Consider the following 6,968-nt stretch of genomic DNA (forward strand, 5'->3'; position numbering starts at 1 on the left):
GGTCAACCCCTGAGGCCAACTAAAGCAATAGTCTCAGGTTGTAGATTGGGGGGAGGTGCTCATCTTGTCCATCTACTTGCCTCCACCGCTCCTCCTTCTCATTCTACTACCAGGATTGGGAAAGGAAGAGGAGGACAGAGAGGAAGAGGAAATGTGGAAGGGAAGAGAGTTCTGAGCTGGAACATTGGAGAGTGGGAAGAGCAGGCACGTCACTGGGGAAAGGGGGGCAGCATTTGACATGTTGCTTCAGGGGCATCAGCGGGCCTTGGGCCAACCCAGGTGACCTGGAAACTCTGATGGCAGCAGTGAAGACCAGGAAGCACAGGTTGGGTGGTTACACATTGTCTTGAACCAATTCTTTGCCTGAAGCTGCTCTTTTTGGATCTCAGCAACCTTTCTGATAAAGCAAAAAGGGTGCTCTACCATTGGAAGATTTTCAAATTTGCTTTGAGCAAATCAGCCAATGAAATTTTGCCTGGGATGCTTTTTAAAATTGAGTCTTGGGTGGGATGGATTTGGGTGGTGCCTATTGCCTCTAGGTGCTTCTTGATTAGGCCTATCTCTGAGTTATACCCTCCTCCAATGGCTGCTTTATCTCCCAGTAGCCAGCAGGCCTAGCAGAAGCTAGTCTCCTCCCTGCTTCCCTCCCTCCCTCCCCTGCAGCTCAGAATTTGTGTGGGACTGAAAAGTGCTTGTTAACCTATTCTGTGCCATGCTGCTAGGGCTTGGTTTGTTGGTTTCTTTCTTAGTTGCTCCAGCCTGATCAGGAAACCAATGCATGATCCTGCCTTCTGTTTCTATAAGGGTGCTGGTTGATGGTCATCATTCAAGGCACTCTGTCGGCATATGAAGCATGAGGCTGCAGCTCAATGCTAGAGCACATGCTTTTCATGAAGAAAGTCCCATGTTCAATACTTCCATGTAAGGCTGGGAAAGCCCTGTCTGAAAACCTGGAGAACTGCTACAAGTCAGTGTTGAAATTGTGAACTAGATGGACCAAAGGTCAGACTCAGTAAGCAGCAGCTCTATACAGTACATATTCTATATAATATGTACTGGTACACATATATAATATGTGATGGTATATTATAATACGATCCTGTATGCAAAACCGAAACATTGACTTTTCAGCCATGCGCACACACTCTGCTCCTGTGCTTTGCAACAGGTTGATGTGTAGACATTTAGAAGGTAATAAATGCCTAGTATCTACATGGGGCTGTCCTTGAAGACTTCCATAAACTGCAATTAGTGCATAATGTGGCAGCCTGTGTGGTCATGGGAGCACAGTTTGATTGTGTCAGTGTGCGGAAAGCTCTTCAACCTCTCCAGACTGAGAGCAAAGTCCAAAGTCCAGCTGAAATGTCTGCGTGACTTCCTCTTTGCCGACGATGCAGCTGTCACTACCCACTCTGCCAAAGATCTCCAGCAGCTCATGGATCATTTTAGCAAGGCCTGCCAAGATTTTGGACTGACGATCAGCCTTAAGAAAACACAGGTCATGGTTCAGGATGTGGACTCACCTCCCTGCATTACAATCTCTGCGCATGAACTGGAGGTTGTCCATGACTTTGTGTACCTTGGCTCAACGATCTCTGACACTCTTTCTCTCGATACCGAACTAAACAAACGCATCGGTAAAGCAGCTACCACGTTTTCCAGAATCACAAAGGGAGTCTGGTCCAACAAGAAGCTGACGGAACATACCAAGATCCAGGTCTACAGAGCTTGCGTCCTGAGTACGCTTCTGTACTGCAGCGAGTCATGGACTCTTCGCTCACAACAGGAGAGGAAACTGAACGCTTTCCACATGCGCTGCCTCCGACGCATTCTCGGCATCACCTGGCAGGACAAAGTTCCAAACAACACAGTCCTGGAACGTGCTGGAATCCCTAGCATGTATTCACTGCTGAAACAGAGACGCCTGCGTTGGCTTGGTCATGTCGCGAGAATGGATGATGGCCGGATCCCAAAAGATCTCCTTTATGGAGAACTCGTGCAAGGAAAGCGCCCTACAGGTAGACCACAGCTGCGATACAAGGACATCTGCAAGAGGGATCTGAAGGCCTTAGGAGTGGACCTCAACAAGTGGGAAACCCTGGCCTCTGAGCGGCCCGCTTGGAGGCAGGCTGTGCAGCATGGCCTTTCCCAGTTTGAAGAGACACTTGGCCAACAGTCTGAGGCTAAGAGGCAAAGACGGAAGGCCCATAGCCAGGGAGACAGACCAGGGTCAGACTGCGCTTGCTCCCGTTGTGGAAAGGTTTGTCACTCCCGAATTGGCCTTTTCAGCCACACTGGACGATGTTCCAAAACCACCTTTCAGAGCGTGATACCATAGTCTCTCGAGACTGAAGGTTGCCAACAACAGCTGCTCCTGAGGTTGCACTGGCTGCTGGTTTGTGTCCAGTCACAATTCAAGGTGCTGCTAATTTCACCTTTACAGTTTAGGACTGGAGCCTCTAAGTGAGCACCTCCTCCTGTATGGGACAACCTGCCGCCCTTGTTCAGCTGTGGTGGGGGGCGAGGGGTGAGGCTCCTACATGTACCACAACTGGTAGGTTAAAGCTAGTTTGGCAGTAACAAGGGGGAGGGCCTTCTCTATGATGGTGCCATTGATTTGGAACTTCTTCCTACTTGAACTGAGAACAGCACCCTCCCTGTTAGTCTTCTGGCAGAGATTAAAGACTTTTCTATTTTGGATTGCCTTTTTGCCTTAGTGGTTATTTAGCTTCTCTGATTATTGTTATTGATTTTATGCCTATTTTGTTTTTGTGTTATTGCAGTTTTTATGCTTCTAATTTATTGTATTATTGCTTTTAATGTTATGCTGTAAGCTGCCTTGGGCCCCTTGCATGTAGGGGGAAAGGTGATGTATAAATATTCTTCATAAAGAAAATAAGTAAATAGTATAGCCATGACACAAATAGCTTCAACTACTGATCACACTGCTGTTACAAGCATAACAGCAGGCCAGAACACATTTTTTTTTCTTTTTCTGTTCAATTAGCAACCCTGGAGTGGGGTGTCTATCATTATCTGAAATAATACAGCTGGAAAGAAGCAGAGGACCACACCCCTCACTCCATTCTGGGGCAGAATTCTCCCGTGCATCTGATCTTGGAGATTATTTCCCCACTCTTCCCTGCAAGAAATTAATATTATACCAAATTCCACCAGAAGAGAGCAGGAGCGAACAAGCTAAGGAGTGCTAAAGTGAGTGCAGATCAAATAGCTCCAGAGGGCTACAGGGGATATAATAACTAACCAACCAAGGTCAAACTAAGCCCCTTGGGGTCAGATAAACAGATCTGAGGATATATTTTGCTGTCTACAATGAGCATAAAATGAAAGTCATCCCAAGAGTCCTTCTGAATGGATTTCTTTTTCCTAGAACACATAAGAAAACATCCAGCATCTAACAGCAGTTAGTGTTAAGCCCCCGAGGGAGAAATAAGCCCTTTTTCTTTCCCTTTGTGGTTTACTACAAAAGCACCATATATATTTTAAAATGTAACATGTGCTTTGTGATATAGCTAATTATGTCCTGAAATGGATTAGTGCTCTTTATTATACATGCATATTCTGCAGTTCAAGTTCTTTGTAGTTCTATTGATGTTTTGCATTTTCCAAGAACCCACTATAATATTCTGGCAGCAATGAAGAGAGCACTCTGCATATGTTCAGAAGCACTTGAATCCAGTCAGCCTACAAGTGCACAGAAATAAAAGTCTCAATTACAGCATAGTGCAGGTGATCAGGTTTCAGTTCCCAGAGGCTTCTGATTCTTAGATTTGATTCCTGTAAACATTCTGCATCCCCTGAAAGGCAACTTGACCCCCATATCACTCTTCCTTTGAACTGTGCAGCTACCGGAGAGTTTTGGGTGTGTTGCAGGGGGCACACTCAGCTCACAGAAAGTAAAACCATGGCTCATCACAGCTTGTCCTGAACCCTATGTGATTTGAGAGCAAAGCCTCAGGTGATCCAGAATTCTCTGCAATGCACTGGTGTTCTATGGCAAATATGCAGGGGTTTCTCAGCAGATAACTCAATATGGAAAGGGCTCCCTCAAGGTACAAAGTTGGGGAAACACATCTGTTTAATAGGTTCTGTTTTAAATGTGAGGCCAATGACATCTATAGATACCCAACTGGAAAATATATGAATGTTTCCTTGGGTGAAGATTACTACCACGGCTTTGCATATGTTGTCCTTAAACGGAAATTCTGCTAACTGAATTAATTATGCAAATTAAGCACATTGGCCCTTTATTTTCTAATTTTCTAGCATTTTTTATTTTGCTCCAATGTTTAACACATGGCTATTGTATAAGGATGGGAACATTATTTTCTTTAGTGTCAGTCCTAGAAGTTAAGTCCAGCAAAAGTATCTCCCTGTGTAGCAACAGCATAACATGGTAAGTTTGCAAGTAGCTACTGGATGGCTTGTAAGATAAATTAGTCCAATTTTTGAAACTGAGAGTCCTGCATTCAAATCCAACCTTAATCTATGATTCTCCTGGCTGAGGACAACCTTTCACTCTCTTTTCACCTATCTGAAAGTTAATGGCATAATTAATAGCATGTTTTCTCAGACGCAAGTCCAACCAAGTTCAATAGGGTTTACTCCTGTGTAAACATCCATAGAATTGCTGCTTAAGGTGCTTTGCAAGAATGAAGAAATTGAGGATTATAAAGAAGAAGTCCGACCCAAGTGCAAGGACACACCACCAGCACTTGTATGCAAAGAGGAAAACAAGATTAAAGATGTATCAAGGAATACCTGGTGTGGTCCATAAGCTGATGAACCTGACCTTTATCAAATGATATTGTGTGAGACAAATAGAATTAATATGAATCCATCTGGTTCCATTCAAAAGCAGGTAACATTCTGAGCTCCACTCCACTCCCTTTCTGGCCTTTGGTGAATGGCTTTGGGCAAAAGGCAATTTTCAACCTTACCCAGAGGCAACCCTACAATGAGGCAAAGTGGGATGACCACAGACAATAGGACTTGGATGCTTTTAAGGGCAACAGAGTGACAGACGGGCAGACCTGATTCCTGAATAAGGCCCACTGATATTCCCACCACATTCTTGTGTATTTCCAATGTGGCTTTTTTAAGATAACTTCCTGATGTATCCGCATTAACCAATGAAAGGGTGTGAAGTTTTGATATTTGTTTTGCTTTGTTTCAGACATCAACGGTGTCTTGGTGGGGACATCCTTGTCTCAGTCCTCACATCTGTAAAGGGGAAATGTTTGACAAAGCCACCCTCACAGGGCAGTTGTGAGGAGTGGTTGGACTAAAGCTGTAGATCTGTGATTTTCAACTACTCTGCTGTGACACACAGAGAAAACACAGGTCATGGTTCAGGATGTGGACTCACCTCCCTGCATTACAATCTCTGAGCATGAACTGGAGGTTGTCCATGACTTTGTGTACCTTGGCTCAACGATCTCCGACACTCATTCTCTCGATACCGAGCTAAACAAGCGCATCGGTAAAGCAGCTACCACGTTTTCCAGACTCACAAAGAGAGTCTGGGCCAACAAGAAGCTGACGGAACATACCAAGATCCAGGTCTACAGAGCTTGCGTCCTGAGTACACTTCTGTACTGCAGCGAGTCATGGACTCTTCGCTCACAACAGGAGAGGAAACTGAGCGCTTTCCACATGCGCTGCCTCCGACGCATCCTCGGCATCACCTGGCAGGACAAAGTTCCAAACAACACAGTCCTGGAACGTGCTGGAATCCCTAGCATGTATTCACTGCTGAAACAGAGACGCCTGCGTTGGCTCGGTCATGTTGTGAGAATGGATGATGGCCGGATCCCAAAGGATCTTCTCTATGGAGAACTCGTGCAAGGAAAGCGCCCTACAGGTAGACCACAGCTGCGATACAAGGACATCTGCAAGAGGGATCTGAAGGCCTTAGGAGTGGACCTCAACAAGTGGGAAACCCTGGCCTCTGAGCGGCCCGCTTGGAGGCAGGCTGTGCAGCATGGCCTTTCCCAGTTTGAAGAGACACTTGGCCAACAGTCTGAGGCTAAGAGGCAAAGAAGGAAGGCCCATAGCCAAGGAGACAGACCAGGGACAGACTGCACTTGCTCCCGGTGTGGAAGGGATTGTCACTCCCGGATTGGCCTTTTCAGCCACACTAGATGCTGTGCCAGAACCCCCTTTCAGAGCGCGATACCATAGTCTTTCGAGACTGAAGGTTGCCAATACAGTATACAGCTGTGACACATTGGTGTGCTGCGAATGGTCCGCAGGTGTGTTGCGGGAATTTGGGGGAGGGTCATTCATTGGCCATTGGATGATGTGAGGGCCCCCCCCCAAGTAGTGTGGTGTGCAATTGTCCAAAAATTAATGATGTGCCCTGATAATTTTTAGTGCTTTGTCAGTGTGCACTGAGTTTTTTGTTTAAAGGTTGAGCTTTGCAGCTTGAATTGCAGCTGTAGGGCACTGTGCATTCTAAAAACATCTGCACAATAAGCAATTAATAAAAATTAGCAGGAGAACGTGGGAATCCACATTATGCTGGCACTTCACATGCTGTTCTCTCTCTTCTCCGCCTGCCACCTCCCCCCCCCCCAATTTTACCATTAGATCATGGTCCTTTCAGTTCCTATTTCTTTGCTCGCATCTCCCTCCCCTCCCCTGCTCTGCCCTGGCATCAGCCATCACGTCATTGGCAAAGGGGCTGACTTCGGAGGAAGAGGAGGAGTGGCTTGTTTTGCATCAGGACCAAGGAGAGCTCCCCGGCCTTCCCTCCCCCAGCCGGTTGCTCTCGCATCCTTTGCTGGCTCCTTCTCGCCACCCAAGCAGGGGGCTGGAGCTAATTTTGGGAAGAGAGAGAGAAGGGAGATACTTCAGAGTCATCCGATCTTGGAGGAGGATCACCCAACGCCTCGTTTTCTGGGGGAGGGCAGGAAGAAGAGGAAGGGGTAGGGGAGGGGGTGGGG

This window comes from Tiliqua scincoides, chromosome 5 (genome assembly GCF_035046505.1).
Source record: "Tiliqua scincoides isolate rTilSci1 chromosome 5, rTilSci1.hap2, whole genome shotgun sequence".
Classification (NCBI taxonomy): domain Eukaryota; kingdom Metazoa; phylum Chordata; class Lepidosauria; order Squamata; family Scincidae; genus Tiliqua; species Tiliqua scincoides.